General features: G+C 52.4%; 1 long non-coding RNA gene across 1 annotated transcript in view; it reads left to right on the top strand.

Annotated features, from left to right (window-relative positions):
- LOC307196787 overlaps positions 1-23,036 on the top strand; it is a 46,925-nt gene that overhangs the window by 5,220 nt on the left and 18,669 nt on the right. Inside the window, exon 2 of the long non-coding RNA XR_013831224.1 lies at positions 12,246-12,338. This is a non-coding gene — a long non-coding RNA (uncharacterized lncRNA). The remainder of the gene's footprint in view (positions 1-12,245; positions 12,339-23,036) is intronic.

Here is a 23,036-nt window from a genome sequence, read left to right as displayed (position 1 = left end):
GTTTCTGTCCATTTGAGACTCTCTATTTGTTGACTCATTACTGTCATACTTTTAATTCTTTAAGCATAGTTTCCTTCAGTTCTTTGCTCAGATTTATAATAGTTGCTATGAACTCTTCGCTACATTGAAAATCTGGGGGCACTGAGATGTCTGTTGCTTGCTTTTTTCCCGAGTATGAGTCCCATTTTAATGTTTCTTTGCATATCTCATCATCTTTTGTCTCAAACTGGACCTTTTAGATAATATATTGTCTCTGCATTATTTACCTGTTAACCGCATCCTGATCTCCCACTTAAGGCCTGTTGCTGCTGCATCTCAGTTTATTTCTTTGTTTCTTTGCCTAGTAACTTGCCTAGGCTGAATCTGTGAGGTCTCACTCTATGGTGTGTGGCTATCAGTTTTTTTCCTTAATTCTTGTCCTTATTTTAAGCCTACTTTCCTGAGGGTTGTCCCTTTGTCTGCATAGGTTAGTGGTCATCCAGTAATTGACCGCCTTGATCCAGGAGGGCTTCGTCTTCTGCCGAGGGATCTGTAGGAGAGCAGGCAGCGTGTTCACGGTTCAGGCTGCTCTCAAGTCGGCCTCGGCTTTTGTTTTCTTCTGGGCCCTCTGAGGTCAGTACCAGGGCCTGCTGTTCTCTATCTGTGCCACCTCTGTCCCTCCTCTGCCCTCCTCCTGCTCTACCCCCCAGAGGCTGACCCCTGGGACCACATCATCCAGCCTCCGACTCTCTGATTTCTGACTAGTTTGTCCAATGCGAAGCACTAGTAGGAGGAAAAGGTTAGGGTATTTCTTCACTGCTCCCACCTTTCTTCAGAACCACCTCTCTCTTGGTTGTCTCAGCCCACTCAAGCTGCAATAACAAAATATCACAGACAGGGTAGCTTACAAACGAAAATTTATTTCTCAGTGTTGGGGGCTAGAGGTCTACCATCAGGGTGCCTGCAAGGTTGGGTGAGGCCCTCTTCCAGGTCACAGACTTCTCGCCGTGTCCTTTGGAAGCTCTCTGGGGTCTCGTATAAGGGCACTAATCTCATCCCTGAGGGCTCCACCCTCATGACCTAAGCACCTCCCAAACCCCTCTACCATCACTTGGGGCACTAGGATGTCGACATACACATTTTGAGGGGACACAGACATTCATACCTTAGCGGCAGCTTTGTTGTTTTGTTACAGAACCACACTTGGGTCCACTCGCCACGCGCAGTTAAGCCAGTCTACTGACGCCAGGTGGTGGTGAAGGAAAATGTGGTGTTTATTGCAGGCATCAAGCAAGGAGAGCGGGCAGCTCATATTCAAAGGACCCAAACCCCCTGAGTTTGGCTTTGGCTGTCAGGGAAGGGTTTTTAAAGACAGCGTGAGGGAGAGGGTCACAGGGTACGTGATCAGCTCGTGCACATACCTCTGATTGGTTGGTGGGGAGGTGATCGGGAGCCAACATCCTCAGCCTTCTGGTTCCAACCTTTCTGAGGTCTACATGCTTGTGGGCAGCATGCTGTCATCCTGGTAGGCATTTCAGTGTTTGTGAAATAACTCAAGGATGCGGCTCAGGATATTATCTGTAGCCCTTGAGGAGGAGCTAAAGGCCCTTGATTTTGTTTTATGGCCGAACGGTTTTCGTTTTGTCTTGCTCGATTGCTTTTGTTTGTTTCTGCACTTCCTCCTTCTCTGATTAAATTTGCTCTTGGGAACTGGGGGGAGGCCTGGGAGGCTAAAGCTTGTCTACAGACAAGAGGTGGGGACATGTGGGAGGTTCCTGCTCAGTTACAGTTTCCTGATTACGCTTCTCACCATGAAGGGATGCAGCTTTCCTGGCCTCTGAGAATTCCTTTTATCCTCTTACAGGTCTTTGGGCTCCTCCTTAGCATCCGTTGTTCATGTATCTCCCCCAACCTTTCTCTGAAAGTAGCCCTTTCAGTAAACGCTCTTCACTTAAACCATCTGTCATGAATCTGTTTCTTGGAGGGACCCTGGCTAGAAGAGAGAGGAGGCAAGGATGGCAGCCAGGTGTTCGGTCCAGGACAGCAGGTGGATGGGGAGGCCGTTGGCCACAAGGAGGAGAGCTCGGAGGCCAGTGTGTTTGGAAGCGGATAATCAAGGGTGATGCTTGTTTGGGGCGCCTGTTAGACACGGAAGTCAAGGAGTTAAGTTGGCAGTTGAATATGGGAGACCAGAGCTCAAGAGATGAGGGGCTGGTGATCTGAAACTCGGAAGGCATCCGAGGATTGGTGGTACTTAAGCTGTAGGCATGAGATCATCTAGGGAGAGGGTGTGGAGGAGTGGCCCAGGATGAGAACTAGGGTGTTTCCAAGTGAGAGGATTGGACACGGAGCAGAATTCAGCCCTGGAGACTGAGATGGGGTGACAGTGAGAGAATAAAGAGCATGACGACCCAGAATCCTGGGAGGAACGTGCTTCGAGAGGAGGGAGTTAATGCTGCTGGGAAGGCATGGGGGGCGGAGACCCCTGGGCTTGGGAGCATGGACGTGGCTGCTGAAGGGCTTCAGGGAAGTGGAGCTTCGTTATGCAGAGAGCAGGGAGCTTGGGGGAGAGCTGGGGGGAATGTAGACGCATGGAGTTTGGTTTTGTTCTGTGTTGAATGGGAAATGAATGTAGGGAGAAGAAGTGATATGCAAGAGAGAGAGGGGTTAATTGTAGCAACCAAGACCTTGACCTTCAGGGTGTGGGACCCGGGGCTGAAGCAGAGAGTGGCAGGGGCAGCGCCTAGGCTGGACAGGAGAGTAGAGCCCTTGTGCAGGCATCAGTGCTCACGGTGTGTGTGTGGGGTGATGTTTGGAAGAACAGGTTCCTACATCAGGCACCGCTCTCCCCAGGGCTCTTTGCGCAGACTGACTTCACCTCTTATTTCCCGGAATCAATTGAGGCCATCAGGTGTGAATCCTCCCCTTTTCCTCCCAGAGATCTAGCCCACCTCGCATTCTCCTGTCCTCCCTAGACAAGCTCCAGCAAAGGTGAGTCCACCCCCGGGGTCAGCACTGCAGAGCATGGCAGATCGTGTAAACAAGTGACAGGGGCCTCCCTGGCGGTCCAGTGGTTAAGACTCTGTGCTTCCACTGCAAGAGACGTGGGTTTGACCTGTTGTCGGGGAACTAAGATTCCACATGCTGCACAGCGAGGCATGCATGCACGCGTACATACATACATACACAAACAAGGGGCAGCACCGCGGACAGGGCACAGAGCCGTGTGGTTGTTACATTATGTGCAGGAACCAGCCTCACCTCCAAGGGGAGGCTTTCTCTGCTTTCTTTTTTTATATATAAATTTATCTATTTATTTATTTTTGGCTGCGTTAGGTCTTCGTTGCTGCACGCGGGCTGTCTCTAGTTGCAGCGAGCAGGGGCTACTCTTCGCTGCGGTGCGCGGGCTTGTCATTGAGATGGCTTCTCTTGTTGCGGAGCACGGGCTCTAGGCGCGCGGGCTTCAGTAGTTGTGGCTCAGGGGCTTAGCTGCTCCGCGGCATGTGGGATCTTCCCAGATCAGGACTCGAACCCGTGTCCCCTGCATTGGCAGGCGGATTCTTAACCTCTGCGCCACAAGGGAAGTCCCTTTCTCTGCTTTCTTGAACACGCTGCCTTCTCAGATTGGGTATCATTTCTCCACATTTGACGGCAGCGCGTTTCAGGAATGAAGGAACCCCATCTGTACAACAGGATGATGGCTGGTGGTGGGTTAGTCAAAAGAAAATACCGCTAAAAATGAATAATTAAAAATAATACACTCAGACTATGAATAATTAAAAAGACGTGAGTGTACACACACTTTCCAAGCTTTTCAAAGAAAGGCGAACCTTTTCTTTGATTATGGGTCTGCTTATAGATTCCTTGGTCTTTTTTGCTTCCCTGAGTCTCTAATCTGTTACCTCCCGTTTCCAGTTTCCTTCACGTGGGACGTGAGCCTGAATGTGTTGGGAAAAAGCTGGGCACAGCAGCTTAGATTTTAACTTACCGTTTTCACTTATCTTTCCTTTTGTCGCGCACACCTTGTTGGGAGCCTGACACTTTGCAAATCTGAGACTGGGTCGTCCAGGAGGAAGTGCCCAGACCAAGTCAGAATGCCTTTGCCACTGCCTGGCTGGTGATCATGGGTACGTTCCAACCTCATGGTCCAGCTTGTCATCTGAAAAGGTGGGAATTAGAAAAGGTGATGTCCAAAAAAAAAAAAGTGTCCAAGTCCCCCCCAGCTCAGTTATTGGGATTAATAACACAGCAGGTAATCTCAGGAAGGTCCCTTGAAATGCTCTAAATAGCTAGTAGTCTAAGAATATATATGATTCATATAGCTAGAACTAGTATATCGTTTAGGCGATGCTCTTGGCTGCAGTACTAGAAAACCCAGTTGAAATGGCTTTAAACAGCAAGGAAAGTTTAGTATTCCACATATTAAGAAATTTGGATTCAGGACGGTTCCTGATCTAGTTAATTTTCTGGGTCTGTACCATCAAGGACCTTTCCATCTCTCAAGCTAGTTCTCCTCGTGGTTGCAGAATGGCTGCCAGAGATCCACGCGTAGATGGACGCAAAATATCTACAGAACAGAAAAGAATACAGCGTTATTTTTCCTGTGTTGTTTAAAAATAAATGTTCCAGTCTCCCCAGTTCTGCCCCCAGCCCACTTGCCCCAGTATCTCAACAGCTGAATTGGGAGGCAGGCCCATTCCTAAGCCAGTTATGGGACAGGAGAAGTGAAGTGGCCAGGATTGGCCTTGATCAAGCAAAGCTGAGCCTTGGGGGCTGGCTCCCAGCTCCTGATGCAAAGTTGTGATCTGACAAGAGTGAGCTGGCATGGGAACAGGTAAGAGGTCTGCCAGCATTAAGCATAATCAGTGCTCAGAAACAGTAGAAATGAAAACATATAAAGGAAACAGAGTGTTTAAATAGATGGTTCTTAGCTCCTCTGGGGCCACAGACAAGTCGGAGAACCTACTGAAAGCTATGGCCCTTCTCCTTAGGGGAAAAAATGCTCAGATATACTTACTTAATAGGACTGCCTTGAGTACAGGCACCGGCCAATTAGAATGTTCCAGCTTAGTGCTGACCAATCAGAATGAGTGCCAACCTGTTACTGACCAATCAGAACAGACTGTGCTCAGGTACCAGTCAATGAAAATGGACGTCATACCCAAAGGATGACTAGGGCCCTCCACAGTGCATCCTCCTTGATGTATTCTGTTTTGTCAGTCAGTGTGTACATTTTCAAAATAATTGGCCCCCAACATTTGAAATGGTAGCTTTTCACATCAAGAGCCAGATTTCTGCCCCTCTTTACACACTTGAAGATGTGGCCACGCTGCAGCCACCATGGCAGCTGAGAAATGGAGGAGGTTGGTACCTTCCAGTTTGCCACACTCTCCACCCCTCTCTATTGCCTGTCGCCTCTCCCACTTCACTCGGGTACATGTCCTGCCAGCCCTTGTAGTACTGGATTTTGCAAATGCTGGAACTGGCCATGGCCATCTTGGGGGGGGGAAGGTGTTAATGGGGTGACTGGGTTCATGTGGTTATTACTCTTTGCTCCCCAGTGTGCCGGCATTTGGTAGGGACCAGTTTTTTGTTTTTTTTTTTTTGTGGTACGCGGGCCTCTCACTGCTGCGGCCTCTCCCATTGCGGAGCACAGGCTCCGGACGCGCAGGCTCAGCGGCCATGGCTCACGGGCCCAGCCGCTCCACGGCATGTGGGATCTTCCTGGACCGGGGCACGAACCCGTGTCCCCTGCATCGGCAGGCGGACTCTCAACCACTGCGCCACCAGGGAAGCCCTGGTAGGGACCAGTTTACCAGTTCCCAAGGGAAGTGCCCTTGACCACGGCCCTGATAATCCAGGCGCCCCAATCCCAGACATGTAATAACCCCCAGTGAGGTCATTCTTCCCACAAGGAAGAGGATCTTTTTACCCTATGGAACCAAAAAGGTGATTGAGTGTGAAGGTCTCAGACTCTGGAGCCAGATTTTCTGGGTTTGAATCCAGACTCTGCCACTTACTTGCTGTGTGATCTTGGGTGAGTTGCTTAGCCCCTCTGTGCCTTGGCTTTCTCATCTGTTAAATGGAGTTGATAGAAGGCTTAAGTGAATGGCAAATGTACAGTGCTTAGATTTACACCTGACACACCGTGTACGTGTTCATTATTATCACGTGACCTTGATTTTGTGAACATTCTGAATCTGGACTAGGCTTTTGGCTTTACCTTTGTATGTAACCAAAAGGCTTATGAAAAGACTGGAAGCGAAAGTCTTCCCTCCGACGATGCTTTCCTAAAGGGGATTCTTCATGACTAGAAAAATAAGTTACTGTGGATGCTTTGTGGCTGCTTCTGGGCGGCTGTGCAGTGTTGGGCGTCATCCCACTGGAGGAGGAGATTGTTGTGGTTTGTTTCGTTTGTCGGTAAGACACAGGGTTTGTTTGCTTTGCCCTGACTGTGGCATCAGAGCCATTCAGCGGGAGGCGGGATTTTCCATGTCTCTGCTCAGAGGAGTTGTCCCAGGAATGTGGACGATGCACCCACTGGACTGGGACCCCCCCCCCACAAGGAGTGTGCCCAGAGCTGGTGGCTGATGCCGAGACAACCTGGAGGGCGAGGAGCTGGCGGCTCAAGACGGGCAGCAGGAGGGAGACTCTTCACGTGGAAGGATCTGGGCATCTTCCCACCCTACCCGGGCTTTGATGGAGTTTTAGGAGTTGCTTTTCTAGAGAGAAGATTCCGGGACATTGTGATTCTGAGCTGCAGTTGGTGTCTGGACAATTGTCCACTGCAAGAAGGGAGAGTGGGCGGCAAGGGGGCTCCAGGTGGAGGGGGTGGGGGAGTCTAGCTTCCAGAGCGGGCGGGGCTCCTGCTGTTCCAGGCAGAGAAGGAAGGTAGGAAACCTCTACTCCCCCGACTTGCTCCTGGTCCCTGCTCAGGAGTTTCCTGTGTGTTTGCATCTGAGCCTCTAACACAAGAACTGCCAACTCAGACTCTTCATCAGATCCCTCATCCTCCACCCAGTATGGCTGCCTTCATCATGCCTCTTAGGCTGTATTCTCTTGACGTGGGAAACACACAGCAATATTCTGCCCTCCCACAAGAAATGTGCATGCTCCCCTCCTCTTTTATTTCACGAAACACGAAGCTGTTTTGCTCAACAAATACTTGTAGAACACCTGCGTGCCAGGCAGTATTCTGTGTGCTGGGGATACAGCGGTGAATCGCCCGGGCGAAATCTAGAGGAAGAGGACAGGCAATAAACAAAATGATTAGGTAAAGTCTACGCCAGGTGTGAGAAAAGCTTTGGAGAAAAATAAATCTCAGAGCAAGAGGAGTGCTGGGGTGTGGGAGGGCCAGAGAAGGTCTGACAAAAAGGTGGTCTCGAGCTTCCCTGGCGGCGCAGTGGTTGAGAGTCCACCTGCCGATGCAGGGGACACGGGTTCGTGCCCCGGTCCAGGAAGATCCCACATGCCGCGGAGCGGCTGGGCCCGCGAGCCATGGCCGCTGAGCCTGCGCGTCCGGAGCCTGTGCTCCGCAACGGGAGAGGCCACAACAGTGAGAGGCGCGCATACCGCCAAAAAAAAAAAAAAAAAAAAAAAAAAAGGTGGTCTCTGCGTGATGACACGGAACAGGTCAGAGTGTGGTCCGTTTGGATTTCTGGGCCAAGAGTTTCCAGGCTGTGGAAGCGGCATGTGCAAAGGTCCTGAGGTGGGTGCATGCCAGGGGTGTGGAAGGCTGGCGGCAGGAGGTGGCGGGAGGTGAGACGAGAGATGATAGCGTGTGCCTGTGTGTGTGCTGCCTGTACGTGTGTGCGTGTGTGTGTGCATGTGTGTTGGGGGTGGGGGGGGTGGGGAACCAGATCACTCAGGACCTTGCGGCCACTGTAAGAACTTGACTTTCACTATGACGAAAATGGGAGCCACGGAAGAACGCGTACAGAGATTGATTTGTGTCTTAGAGGCGCCACCGTGACTCTTGTGTGAGACACATCTAAAGCAGGACAGGATGGGTAGAGGAAGGCCAGTGAGGTTGCTGAAGTGTCTTTTATCGAATAGAGTAGGGATGTCTTTTATTTATTTGCGTATTTAAAATTGTTTATTTTTATTATTTTTATTGAAGTATCGTTGATTTACAGTGTTGTGTTAATTTCTGCTGTATAACAAAGTGGTTCTGTTTTATACACACACACACACACACACACACACACACACACTCTTTTAAATATTCTTTTCCATTATGGTTTCTCACAGGATACTGAATAGAGTTCCCTGTGCTGTACAGTAGGGCCTTGTTGTTGATCCATTCTACATATAATAGTTTGTATTTGCTAATCCCAAACTCCCAATCCATCCCTGCCCCCCAGCTCCCCCTTGGCAACCACAAGTCTGTTCTCTGTGAGTCTGTTTCTGTTTCGTAGATAAATTGACTTGTGTCATACTTTAGATTCCACATATAAGTGATATCATATGATATTTGTCTTTGTCTGACTTACTTCACTCCGCATGACAATCTCTAGGTCCATCCATGTTGCTGCAGATGTCATTATTTCGTTTTTTCATGGCTGAGCAGTATTCCATTGTATGTAGGTACCACATCTTCCTTCTCCATTCATCTGTCGATGGACATTCAGGTCGCTTCCATGTCTTGGCTATTGTGAATAGTGCTGCTGTGAACATAGGGGTGCGTGTATCGTTTTGAATTAGAGTTTTGTCTGCGTATATGCCCAGGAGTGGGATTGCTGGATCATATGGTAGCTCTTTTTTTAGTTTCTTGAGGAACCTCCATACTGTTCTCCATAGTAGCTGCACCAACTTACCTTCCCACCAACAGGAGGGTTCCCTTCTCTCCACACCCTCTCCAGCAGTTGTCCTTTGTAGACTTTTTGATGGTGGCCATTCTGACCGGCGTGAGGTGGTACCTCGTTGTAGTTTTGATCTGCATTTCTCTGATAATTAGAGAAGTTGAACATCATTTTCATGTGCCTGTTGGCCATCTGTATGTCTTCTTGAGAGAAATTCCTGTTAGTAGGGATTCTTTTAGATGCATGTGTTGTTTTATAGGAAAGCCATGTCTGATATAAACTGCTTGGAGATCCCTGGATAAATAAAGAGCTTGCTAAGGGACCCAGGAGACCCAGAGCAGCTCTGAGGCTTTTGGTTCAAGGGCGATGGCTGAGAGGTTTCTCCCCGGCCGGGAAGCTGGTGCCCACGGCGGATGGCCTCCTGTGACCCCAGCTGCTGTTTGAAGCACAGTGACTCACGCTTCTGCACGCCCACTTGACGCCCGTCAGAACCCCTTCCTTCAGCAGTTAGATTGGAAAGCAGAGTCGTGAGCGGAGTATTCTGGGCAACATGTCAGCAGGGAAAACACCAAGCACGCAAACACCCCTGCCCCGGGGAGAGGTCTCCTGCAGAGTCCGACTTCGCTGCGGAGCTCCCCGTCTGGCTCCTGGGACAGCAATGGTGTGGAATCGGGATGATCTGTCCAGCTGTCGGCACCTCCGGGGCTGTTCAGACCGGGTGCTCTCCGTGAACAGACACAACCCAGCACGACGTGAGTGCTTCCAGACATCCCTGACCACCCACCAGCCCTCCCACGGGGAGAGCCTGACTCAGCCAGCTTCCTCTGCCTGTCATGAGCACCTGCCTCCCTCGCGGCTCCATTGTTCACGAGGCAGGACAGAGTCAGGGCAGTGGGTGGCGAGAAGGGAAAAGACAAGAGAGGACGAGAGGGGAGGGGCTTGTGTGCCGACCCGGGTCTAGCAGTCTCTGTCACGGGGTGGGGGGTTGGGAAAACGAGGGTGAAACCGGTGAAGTGGAGAGAAATCAAACAGAAAAAAGATCCAGAGGCCGCAGTACTTGAACAAGAGGGGAAACCAAGAAAGAGGAACTGAAAATTCCTGGAAGCTGGGTGCTAGGAAGGGTATTTTTCTGGGGGAAGTGGGCTAGTGTGGGGGAATCAGTGAGAGGTTTCCAGGTGTGGAGAACTGGAGACAAAGGAAGTGAGATGCTCAGAGGGATGGCTCCAGTGTTTCCACATCCGGAACTCTTCCCAGAATAAAGAGTAGAGTTAACAAGATGGCCATGGACTGTGAATTAGATGCCTGAAATCTTCGCTAGAAGCACAGAGATTGGAATTGCTCCTTATTCTGCCTGCGTCACGAAGAGCATCTCCTGATGTGCAGCCTGGTCCGCCAGGGCCCTGGGGCCCTCATGGGTTACCCTAGAAGCTCTTCATTCTCTGGACTCCCAGAACAGTTCATGTGTTTCTTTCTAAGACTTATCACACCTGACTTTATATTTGGATTCTGAAGGAAAGAAGGATCTGAATTAGAATAAACGCGAACCCCTCGTGACACGCAGTGTCCCTGGGCTGTATGTCCCCAGCCTCCTCCATGGAGCACATCCTACTCATCTCTTCACCCCTTGTGATACCTGGGAGGTCCCCCAAAGGAGTTCTGAACCTCTGGGCAGAGCCACATCATAATAACCCATCTCCCAGCTACAGAGAGGATGGATAATCTGTGACCTTGGATCTTTCTTCTTTTTTCTTTTTTTTTTTTTTTAATTTTTTGGCTGTGCTGCGCGGCATGTGGGATCTAGTTCCCCGACCAGGGATCGAACCTGAGCCCCCTGTAGTAGAAGGGCAGAGTCTTAACCACTGGACCTCCGGGAAGTCCTAGGTATCAATTTTAACTCCTGAAAAGTAGAGAAAAGGAAGGGGATCCTGACCCCCAGGGAAGAGCTGGTTTTGGCAGCCAAGCATCTTAAAGAACTGTGGTAAAATACACGTAACATAAAGTTTCCCGTCTTAAGCCTTTTAAGCGTATAGCTCAGGGGCCTGAAGTACATTCGCACTATTGTGCGACCGTCACCCCCATCCGTCTCCAGAACTCTTCCCATCTTCCCAAACTGAGGCTCTGTCCCCATTAAACACTCACTCCGCATTCCTCGTTCCCGTATCTCCGGGGCTGCGCACCCCAGCTCGGTGGCCTTGCAGCCCGCGCGGCACGGAGATGCTCATCTGGTAGGAAGAAGGCAGATTCGTGGTCCCCCGTCTCCCCCCGTTCACACTCCAGACACATCAGCACCATGAAAAACTCACACTTAAGGTTCTGTCAGATTAATCAGGAGGAAACTGTAGACTCTGCTGTTTTACATGACGGCCCGACGTTTTTTAAAGTTAAGATATTTATCTCGCTTTAACTTCTTATTTGCCTGTGATACTGAAAGAAATTCCAGTAGTAGGAATTGAGTGTTCTGTGAATTCCTCCCATGGAATTCCTTTCGTATCAAGCTATCGAGCAAACCAAAGTTGTTGAAAAATCACCGAGGTGACCCTCCGGGGTGAGTCACACCTACCCTTGCAGGACGAGAAGCATCTCATTATTCCATCAGAGAGGCCCAGGTCTGGAGCTCGCCGAGGGGTGGTTGGTCTATAAACGGATTAAGGGAAAATCACATCTTCTTTCTACACGTGACCCCCAGACAGTCTGGCGTGAGAGACCCAAGGGTCCGAGGAGGTGACGGCTTCGTGCTTCGTTGCAGCTGAAGTTACGCTGATGCCCGGGAAGGGCTGGGTTCTTTATTAGTGGGGCTCGTTGGAATCATTTGGCGCAGCTTTTCAAATACAGATGCTGCACCTGACCCGGAGGATTCCTACTCAGAAGGTTGGGGTGGAGCGTGTGTATTTTGGAAGGATGGCCCAGGGGATTCTCTTGTGCAGGTCAGGGTCACAGACCTTTCAGGAAGGCTGTCTCACCTGCCAGGGTTGCTGCTGGACGCCGGGGCTGGCCCCGTAAAGACGTTTTGAGCCATCACAGAAATGCGATGGGAAAGCAGCAAAGGCCGCCTCCCAGATCCCTGCCAAGGAAAGTGGATCTCGTTAGCCGAGGGCTCGACTTTGCCGGGTGGGATGTGCTGGGAGTGGGGATGGGCTTGCGTCCTTCCCTTAACTACAGAACAAACGTTTAAAGACTCTTTGTCAGAAGAGGTGCCAGTGGTCAGCATGCCTAGGGTCTGTGTCCCTCAGGCCCCTCCCGTGCTGCATCCGTCCCCTGCCCAGAGGAAGCCTCAGGCCCCTCCCATGCTGCATCCGTCCCCTGCCCAGAGGAAGCCTCAGGCCCCTCCCATGCTGCGTCCGTCCCCTGCCCAGAGGAAGGCTGTCCTGCGAGTGATGCTGAGGCTTCTCTGGGGCCCTTTCCTGGTCCTGGGAGGACCTGAAAGTGATTCTTGTGTTTCACCTGCGTGTTCTTGGTTTCTTACAGGGCACGCTGCGTGTCGGCCCCGACGGGGATGGCCGATGGCCCCAGGCTTGGGTTCGGGTCCCATCGCTGCCTTGGGGAAGAGCCTGGGAGATGGTAAGTGAGGGGAGGGCCCTAGTGGCTGGCCACAGCGAGCCCCATGTTTTGGTGGCTCAGAGGAGGGGTCCCCACCTGCGGTCTAGGAGGGGGTGGAGGGGAATTGTCAGGGACCCTTTTCAGAATATTTAAAAACCTATCAGAAATGATACATTTCCCTAAGATAAACAGAACTGATTCATTTACTTATTCTTTTAATCTAAGAATCTATATTTAACAGGGCTCAAGATTTTCATAGATGTAATTGTCTTCTTTCATCTAAATTCTCATCATTGTTCATTTCTAAAAATTTAGTATCTTTAATTCTGATGTTATAACAAGGGTTTTTTTTTTTTAATATGCAAGGAGAGAAGTTTGGTGGCTTGTTTAAAGAAAACTGAGCTCTTACAAGGGATGTAAAAGGACGTTTAAATAAATGAGGATAAACATCATAATTCTGGGTAGAAAGACTCCATATTTTAAGAGGAAAATGTTTCCTCTAATATCTTTGAAAATGTCAACCACTGATTCTCAAATTCATCTAGGAAGAATAAAGAGGACATTTCTGATAGAAAAGAATAATAAGGAAGGACTTCCCGTAAATAATGTTGAACTGTGTGCGACAGAGTCATAAAACGGGTGCAGTACTGGTGGCGGAATCCACGAGACCAGCGGCAGAGAACAGGCAGCTGCTAGGACATCCATTTGAATGGAACCTTCCAGCAAAGAGTGTTAGCAGAGCTTGATGACCTGTTCCTCTCCTGTCCCGTGCCAGCCCGAGTCTCGCAGTGTGGACCTTCCTCAGGCCGCCCCGTTCAGGAATCAGAGCTAATGATAACAGTACCGTCCTCGCAGAGTGGGGACTGAATTTGCGAGTAAGAAACATCCTGAAGGGTGCAAACAGTAGGCACCCAATAAGTGTTCTGTCTTCAACTCTACTTTGAGTTCTTCTCTGTCTTGCACAGCCTTTTTTTTAATCTTTATTTTTATTGAGGTGAAACTCAAGAAACATAAATTCAACATTTTAGTAATTTTATTAGCCATTTAAAGCCTGTAATTCAGTGGCATCTAGTAATTTACAACACCTCTAATTCCAACACAGCACCCTCACCCCAAGAGGAAACCCGCTGGTGGTCGCCTCCCCACCCAGCCCCTGGCAGCTACGAATCTACCTTCTGTCTCTGGGGCTTTGCCGCTTCTGGATGTTTCACGTCATACAACATGTGTCTTTCTGTGTGTGGCTTCTTTCCCTAAACATAATGTTCTCAAGGTCCCTGCATGTGGTAGCATGTGTCCGTGACTCGTCCCTTTGTGTGGCTGAATAATTTTCCATTGTATGGATAGACCGACAGTGAGTTTTCTTTAAAACCTCCTGGCCAGAGGATATCTGGCCAGCATTGAAAACACTTTTTAAGGAGTTTATCGCACTGTCTCTTGCTTTGTGTAGCAGACTCTGAAGAGATAAGTTTCATAGCCTTGGGCCCCGAACTTCACATCCTTTGGGCCAGTGGGCAGCTGTCCATCAATCCGTTGGGTCAACCACACGGGCACTGCCTGAGCTTAAAATAGCATCGTGACTGTGCATTGGTCAGTTTGGTGGTCTGACCTCGGCCTTCCTCACAGACCTCATTTCCCACCGTCATCCCCTCTGGTCACTCTCCATCAGCCTTACTCAGGACTCCCCTCTGTTCCTCCGACCTCAGGGCCTTTGCACCTGCCGTTCTCTGTGCCTACAATGCTCTTCCCTTCTGTCTTTGCATAGTGGCTTCTTTCTCATCACGTGGGCCTCACTTAAACGTTACCGCCTCAGGGCAGCCTTCCCCACCACCCCGTCTAAAGCAGCCACTGCCCCCGACGCTTCCACCCGGTTTGTCATCACGGCGCTCGTCTCTGTGGGAAGTTGTTTTATTCGTTCACGAGTTTCTTGTCTTCCCTTTCCCTCTGGAATGTAACCTCCACCAGGGTGGGCGCTGTTTCTGTTTCGTTCACGGTACTTCTTAACAGGGCTGGTGCTCACTGGAATATCTGTGATGGACGGACAGACAGAAGGAATGAAATAGCACTGAAATTTCTCTACTGCGTTTTCTAGTTTTTGTGTCTGTTTCCTCCTAGATCTGCTCGAATAGGGAAGCTGCTAGCCACAGGTGGCTATTAGAATAAAAATAAAATAAAACCCAGCTTCCCAGTTGAGCCAGCCACCCTGCAGGCGCTCAGGGGCCGTGTTTGGCTGTGACTGCCCCGTTGGAACAGTCCCACCCTGGCAGCAAGGGCTGCCGGGACCCCCAGGAAGGGGCAGGTGCCACCTTTGTGCACCTTTCTGTCCCTGGGCCGGCCCCACCTCCTGGTGCCTGGTGGGTTCTCCGTAGCTGTGAAGTGAATGAAATACTGCTCAGCTGATGAATAGGCAAGTGCGAGTAACGGGGTGAATGACCCGTCCGGTCCCCAGACCCCCCTGGGGACTCCAGGTCTGTCTCTAGTCGGGCGGGCGTGCCTGGCTTGCTGTAGCAGTCCGACAGATGCGCTGTGGCCACCTGCTTCCCACCAGGCACCATGCTGGCGGGAGGTGGCGCCGGGATGCCGTGCTTCACACCTGCCAGCGCGGCGAAGATGAGCTGTGGGCGGGGAGATGCTGAGCGTGTGCAGGGCGCTGGCCACAGCGAGCTGGGGGGAGGGGTGTGCCTCTGTTTAACGTGGCGGGGGGGGGGGGGGGGGGGGCGGCAGTGATGTGCTCGACTTCTCCAGAGCCCGGATGGGCCATTCACTAGTTCATTCTTTCACCAAATAACGATTTCGGGTGGGGCTGGTATCAACTCCACTCAAATGGACCAGAGGCGGTTTGGGGAGGTCGCAGGTGGGAAATCAGGGCGCTGGGTACCAGAAAGGGAGGCTGTATCCCGTGCGAGCAGAAACGCCAAGCAAATGAAAGCACACACAAAATGCTCAGCAACTGTCCACATGGAGGGCTTCTCCCCATCCTGCTGTCTCCTTGGCCCCCAGAAGCGCCCTGATCTCCTGAGGGACCAGGGTCTTGGGGTTTCTGGGCCACCAGACCTAAGGCTTCCTCCCTTCCCGTCTCCATCTAAACATTTTCTATTTTTGCCAGGATGACTACTTGGGTGGGCGGATGGGGACAGGAGGAGGGAGAGAGCAAGAAAAAGCAGGAGAGCTGTCTGCCCAGTCTGTCTTCCGGGTGGGACCAGCTGATTAGACCTGGGGCGCTCTGGGGGGTTGGGGAGCAGCTGCTGGCTGGCAGGACAACAAGGGCTGTGGACCCAGAAAAGCCCTTGAGAAGATGTCGACTTCCCCAAATCCAGCCTCGCCGTCTTTTTTTTTTTTTTTTTTTTTTTTTTTTTGTGGTACGCGGGCCTCTCACTGTTGTGGCCTCTCCCGTTGTGGAGCACAGGCTCCAGACGCGCAGGCTCAGCGGCCATGGTTCACGGGCCCAGCCGCTCCGCGGCATGTGGGATCTTCCCGGACCAGGGCACGAACCCATGTCCCCTGCATCGGCAGACGGACTCCCAACCACTGCGCCACCAGGGAAGCCCCAGCCTCGCCATCTTTGTATTAATGGGGCTGGTTTGCGTGGAGGGGAGCAGGCCACGTCCCTGCCTTCCTTCCTGCCAGGGTCAGCCACCTGACGCATCTGGCCAGCGAGAGGCGAGCAGAAGATGCCAGGTGGGCTTCTGGAAGGTCTGGGCAGAGTGCAGAGGGCAGGCTCAGCTCCTGGCTCTGTCCTCTGTCCTTCACCGTTCCCACACTCCCTCCTGTAGCCTCTTGTAACCATGGAAACGGGGTTGCATGCTAAGGATGGTGGGGCCGGGAGACGGGGCCCCTGGGACCTTGGTGACCCCAGGCCTGGGCCCCGTTTCACACGGGAAGTCATGGGAAGGCCGTTAGTGTCCGTAGAGCTGGACACAGTCCAAGCTGAGCATCTTCCTCGCTGAGCTTTAAACTTGCACGAGGAGGGAGAAGTCAGGACAGCATTCTGTTTCTGGAAGCATGGATGGAAGTCGAAGAAATGGACTGGTGGGCATTTCACAGCCAGTGTGGTACGTTTCACTGCATCCCCTAAAAAGATAAGTTTATGTCTTAGCCCCTGGTAGCCGTGAACGTGGTCTTATCTGGAAATAGGGTCTTCGCAGATGGTTAAGTTTGGAGAAGGCCGCGCTGGAGTAGGGTGGGCCCTGGTCCAACGAGTGGTGTCTTTGTAAGAGAAAGGAAAGGGGAACTTGGACACAGATGCGCCCGCATAGAGGAGACACGCGGGGAGGAGGCCAGGCGAGGGTGGAGGCGGAGGCCGTAGTGACGCACCTACAAGCTGAGGGGCCCGAGGATGCCGCAGCCCGGGAGGCCGGAGAGAAGAGGGAACTTCCACCCCCGAGCCCCCAGGAGGTACTGCCCTGCGGACACCCGACACCTTGACCTTGGGCTCGTGGCTTCCAGAGCTGTAAGAGAAGACATCGCTGGTGATTTAAGCCCCGTTTGGGGTGTTTCGTTAACGGTGGCCCTAAAACCTCTTGCAGCCACTCTTCCATTTATATTGGACCTGCCAGTGGTGAGGATGACAGGGCGCAGTAGAAACGGGAAGGGGCAGCTGGCGTCTGGTCCGTCGTCTTGGAAACCCAGAGCGAGCGGGATGCCGTGTGGATGCCGCGGGATGAGTCGCCCAGATGGCGCCCAGTCGCCCACCTTCTCTCTCCCTGATTTGGTCTGTGTTACTCAGGGCACCTTTTAGTTCTGCACGGGCCACATAGTTGAGTCAAAGCGGCGTCAGCAAAAGAAGGGGATTTTTTTTTGGCTCACGTAACAGAAGCCCGAAGGGGAGCCCTGGTTTCAGACATGGCCAGACCCCGAAGGGCCCGACTCTGGCCACTGATTTCTTCTCCCCCAACCCGTCCGGGTCCCCCCGCTCCTGCAGCCCCTCCCGTGTTGGCCCTGTGCTCAGCAGCTCCTCCCAAGGGCACCGATGACTCCAGGCCAGTGTCCTGTCGGGAGAGCCGCCCTGTAACTGTGGCACCTCTCGCACCTTGAATTCTAGGGACTGAGACTCAGTCCCGGTTAGACCCCTGAACACAGCACCGCGGCCAAGGGACTCTGCTCTGCCCGCCTGGGTCGTGTGCTCAGCCCTGGAGCTGGGGATGGGGTCGACACTCCCTGCGCTCATGGATGGAAGGTGACAGCGGTGGTTCTCAGAGGGAAGATGGAAGCTGTTTCCAGAAGGAAGCAGAACGGATACTGGGTGCAAAAGAAGGAATGTTTGTGTCCCCCTCCAATTGACAACGTTGAAGCGTAATCCCACTGTGGTGGTGTTTTGAGGTGGGCCTTTAGTGATGAGGTCATGAGGGGGGAGCCCTCGTGAATGGCATGAGTGCCTTTTTAAAAGAGACCCCAGGGGGCTTTCCTGGTGGCGCAGTGGTTGAGAGTCCGCCTGCCGATGCAGGGGACACGGGTTCGTGCCCCGGTCTGGGAAGATCCCACATGCTGCAGAGCGGCTGGGCCCGTGAACCATGGCCGCTGAGCCTGCGCGTACAGAGCCTGTGCTCCGCAACGGGAGGGGCCACAACAGTGAGAGGCCCGCGTACCGCAAAAAAAAAACAAAACAAACAAACAAAAAAAGCAAATAAAAGAGACCCCAGGGAGCTCTCGCCCCTTCTACCAGGCGAGGACACAGTGAGAAGACTATGAACCAGGAAGCTGGTCCTCACCAGACACGAGATCTGCCAGCACCTTGACCTTGGGTTTCCAGCCTCCAGAACCATGAGAAAACCGTGTAGAAATGCCACCCGTCTGTGGTGCTCTGTTATAGAAGTCTGAATGGACTAAGACGTCGGGCAGTGAAAGCCACACAGGCCCCCTTTGCTGTCACCTAGTGCCCTCCTTCCTGTGTGTCTGTTATTATCACTGTGTAACAGTTTACCCCCAAACCAGGCACCTGAGACCACAGCAGTCATCTCTTCATCCTCTCTCGTGATTTGGGGGTCGACAGGGCTCCGCGGGGGTTCCCGTTCTGCTCACTCAGCAGCTGCAATCAGGCGATGCCCGGGGCGGTGCGGAAGCTCCATCCCCCTCACATCTGGTGGTTTGTGGTGGCCGAACACCTGCACGTGGTCTTTGCACGTGTCCTGGGCTTCCGCACAGCATGGCGGCTGGATCTGAGTGAGCACCTCCGGAGCACCAGGCAGAAGCCGCATCCCCTTTTGTGAGCTAGGCGTGGGAGTCACGTCCCAGAGGTGGGATGTGAACCCACAGCCCTCGGCTTCGGCCCCCGTGCCCTCAGTCACCACACCCCTCCCCGACGCCGAGCTGCTTCTCAGAAACACAATCCTGTCCCGCAGCCTAAAGCGGCCACCCGGAGCCAGCCCGCCATCGGGAAACCTTTGGAGAAACATCCCTTTCGGGTTGGAGAAAGCCAGGCCCCCGCACTTCCCGGCTCTGCTGGGACGATCAAGGTACAGTCGTAGCCGAGCTGGTGAATTCTGAGGTCACATGGCTTGATCTGGGCTTTTGAACATTCTGGGAATGTGACTGCCAGACCAAGAGGGGAGAAGGTTCCAGGAGAAGAGGATGTGACAGCTGTCGGAGGGATGATGGGCGAGCTCGGAGGGCGCGGCGCAGCTCCTCAGCGTCCTGGGGAGGACGTGCAATGAGGCAGGAGGGGTGGCCGGGCGTTCAGAAGGCGTCCGTTAGAATCTCCTGACGGAGGAGGTGAAGCACCCAGGCCCGTGAGTGTGAGAGAAGCTCACGTTCATAACAGCCCGGGGAGAGGATGGATGCAGGCATGGCCGGGTCCTCCTGCCCTTACTCTGGGCTCCGCTTTCCACTCTGTTGGTGGGTCTCCAAGCGGGCTTCCTGGGCCAGGAGCGTCGGCATCGCCTGGGAGGTCACTGGAGACGCGGATTCTTGGTCCCAGCCCAGAACTGCTGACCCACGGACTTCGGGGACCGGCTTAGCCATGTGTGTCACTCAGCCCCCGAGATGATCCTGAAACACGTCAGAGCTTAAGAATGTCTCCCCTCTGTTAGTTCTTTCTCGGTCAGGCCATCTCCAAGTTCATTGTTTGTCCCTCGAATCAAGCAGAACTCCCAGGCGCTGTCCAGGTCGGGTCATTTTCCCATTCCTGTGTCTGCTAAGCGTGGCCGGGGAGATGGGACGGTGATGGCCACCTGGATAGCCTGGTGCCCAGAGCTGGGGCACCCCCCCAAAGAATGCACATGGTGAGCTGGGGGTGCCTCCCACCCAAATCGGGGTGCCATTAGCAGAAGAGGGGAGATGCACGCTCAGGAGGCGCCGCTAGTGGGACGCGGAAGCCAGCAGGCGGCCTCCTGGGGAGACGGGTGTGGTCACACGAGGCCCCATACTCAGGAGGGCCTGTGCCGGGGGTTCAGCGCGCTGCAGTCTCGTAAGGGTCCCGGGGCGGCCGTGACGAAGCACTGCAGAGCAGGCGGCTTTGACCAGCAGGAGTGAATCGTCTCACAGGGCAGGTGGCACAGGGCTGGCTCCTTCCGTCCGGAAGAATCCATCCCGGGCGTCTCTCCTTGGCCTGCAGGCAGCCCCGTGCCCCCCTGTGTCTTCACAGCCTTCTTTCTGCACTCCGGTCTGTGTCCAAATTCCCCCTTTTTCATAAGACACCAATCCTGCTGGGTTAGGGGCTCACTCCACCCCAGGATGACCTCATCTTAACTAATTCCATCCGCAAGGACCCTATTTCCAACTAAGATCAGATTCTGAGGTCCTGGGTGCTTGGGGGGAGGGAACAGTTCGGCCCATAACACTTGCCATCTTACAATTCTTAATCCTTTTGTTTCTGAGCGGGTGTCTGTGGTCCGATGGGACAGTGGAGCTTTTTCCCTGGGCGGCTGGCTGTGCCCTCGGGCGCTGCCCCCTCTGCCTGCTGGGGTGGGTTCTCGGGTGCCCGGGCCTCACCCCGCCACCCTGCACGCCCGGGCCCCCCTGTTCGCCCTCACTCTGTGACACGCAGCCTTCTGCCTTCCGTCCTCCTCGGGGGCTGGGCTGAGCATAGGGGGTCAGGGCCAGGCGCACACACGCTGCGGGGTCTCAGGCAGGGCCTGGCAGTGGCTGGCGGGTGACTCAGCCGGTGAAACCTCACCTGCCCCAGTCCAGGTACCGAGTGCATCCTGACGTGGAGGTTGCCAACTTTTGGGGGGGTTACCATCCAATGTGGGCTGGGTCAGTGGGTCCCTGTGGAAGGGGACTGGGTCTAGTGGCCCTGCCGGGTCCAGTGGCTGTTGGAGGGTGGACCGCGTGCCGAGTCACGGGACGGGACCCCCAGAATCTGGGCGGGTCTGTTCTCACCTCGAGAGCATCTTCATCTCCCAGGAAGCATGACATTAAGTAGCAAATAAAGACACCATGACAAACACCAAGGTCCTACTGTATGGCACGGAGAGCTGTATTCAATATCTCGAGATAAAGCATCATGGAAAAGAGTATAAAGAAAAGAATGTAAGTATGTGCATCACTGAGTCACTGCTGTAAGCAGTAATTAACACAGCATCGTCAGTCATTACACTTCAAGTAAAAAAACAATAATGAATTACAAGACTCATAAAGAGAAACAACCACCAAGAGGGGTCGAGAGCGAGAGCACGCAGATGCGGCCGCGTCTTATGTTAGTGTCTCTAACGGGGTCGAGAGCGAGAGCACGCAGACGGGGCCGCGTCTTATGTTAGTGTCTCTAACGGCACTTCTTCCTGCTCCCCGTCTAAATTTCACACTTGGCCCTACACCTTATACAGAAGCCAGAGGGCGGAGCTGAGACATTCACAGGTGACAGGTCATGGCGGGAGCCCGGCTCCCACTGGGGCGTCCACGTTGCCCTCTTCCGGACAATGCCACTGACCTTCTCAGTGATGGCTTTTCCCCGTGAGGTCTCTATACGAATTGTAACCGTAGAGACTGCGACTGGGGGTCTCCAGAAGCCTGCGGCAGGGGCTTGCCAAGGGTGGAGCCGTGGGCTTTGGAGGAGAGGACAGACACGGGGGTGTTTACAGGGAAGCGCTGGCAGAACCAGGGCACCAGCCAAGTACTGGGGGTGAAGGACCAGGTGTCTCCATTGAGGGAGAAGCTGGGATGGGGCCTGGCTGTTGTGGAGCTGAAACCCTACTGGGGACGTATTTTCATTTGAACAGGTAGACGCCAGGCTTCCCCTCAAAGAAACAAGTCTCGAACAGCACAATTTCAGATGACATCACCTGCTTTTTTCACTGCCTGCTCCGTCAATGAATAAGCTTGATTGAGATCGTTGAATGATCAGTTTTCATAGATTCTGAGACACGTTTCATCCCATCGCCGTCACTTTGATGATGGTATCTTTTCTTCACTGTGCTTTCTTCTCTGGGCCTCGGTCTCCCCATATGTAAGAAGGGTGTTGGGTTAGCCCGTGCCTGAGGAGTCGGGAGAAGCTTCTGGGGTGCTGAGACTGGACCCGTGGAGAACACGGAGCTGCCCCTCACAGGAGGGCCCATCACAGGACATGTCACATTCCACATTTGTTGCTCATCTCAGTGTTGAAGCTTCATGACAACCCCAGCAGATCATCCTTGTTGACCAGAGCATTGCCGTGGAAGGCCCGTTCCAGGATTTCAAAACTGCCCAGGAGCGGGCCCATCCCACTGTCCTGGGGAATAAGAAGACCTTCTCTTCCAGGGATGTCACACAACCACAGCTCATGTGGCCTTAAAAACACTGAGACAAAGACAAGTATCATATGATATCGCTTATATGTGGAATCTAAAAAAACGGTACGAATGAATGTATTTACAAAACAGAAATAGAGTCACAGATGTAGAAAATAAACTGGTTACCAAGGAAAAAGTGGGGAGGGATAAACTGGGAGATTGGGATTGACATAGACGCACTACTGTATATAAATAGATAACTAATAAGGACCTACTGCACAGCACAGGGAACTCTGTTCAGTGCTCTGTAATGGCCTATATGGGAAGAGAATCTAAAACAGAGTGGATACATATATATGTATAACGGATTCACTTTGCTGTACACCTGAAACTGACACAACATTGTAAATCAACTGTGCTCCAATAAAAATTAAAAAGTAAGAACACAGTGCCAATTAGCAACTGATTAAAATTTTGTGACTGGAAAAAAAAAAAAACCACTGAGAGAAATCATCACTTTAAGTATCTGGCAACCGTTGCCCCTTTGGAGGGTTCGGGGGGTGGGGAGGAGAGCTTCAGGGACGGTGGGTGGAACCCACACCATTTACCCCAAATCTTCTTGCCTCCCAGGCTCTCATCTGTTAAATGTTCAGAGACGGTTCTAGCAGGTGAAACACATCTTAGTTTGATTCAATTTTCCTGCTTCTGTTCATTCATGACAAAATGAACCATTCCGTGAGAGGGAAACTGCATTTCCTTGTGGACGACAAGTGAATGGATCGTTGGAAGTCGACGCCAAGCCTGTTAGGAACAGTTCCGTCACGTGCCAGCCTTTGCAAAAGTTATTTCAAAGCTTGGCACTTTGGTGGGAAAATCCACCCTGGATTCTTGGATGCTGTCGAACTGGCCGAAGTCTCTGAGACCATAGACCTCAGACCTGATTCGGGGTTGTGTTACATCACACAACAGTACTTTGAAACCTACTTTTGTCCACAGAATTGAATATTTTTGCTGAAGAATAAAGGACGAATAATTAACAATGTAACTTTGAAAGTCACTGTGTGGCTTTTAAATTACCTTT

This window comes from Stenella coeruleoalba (genome assembly GCF_951394435.1).
Source record: "Stenella coeruleoalba genome assembly, chromosome: 14".
Taxonomy (NCBI): Eukaryota; Metazoa; Chordata; class Mammalia; order Artiodactyla; family Delphinidae; genus Stenella; species Stenella coeruleoalba.
This window is presented reverse-complemented; position numbering and strand designations above follow the sequence as displayed.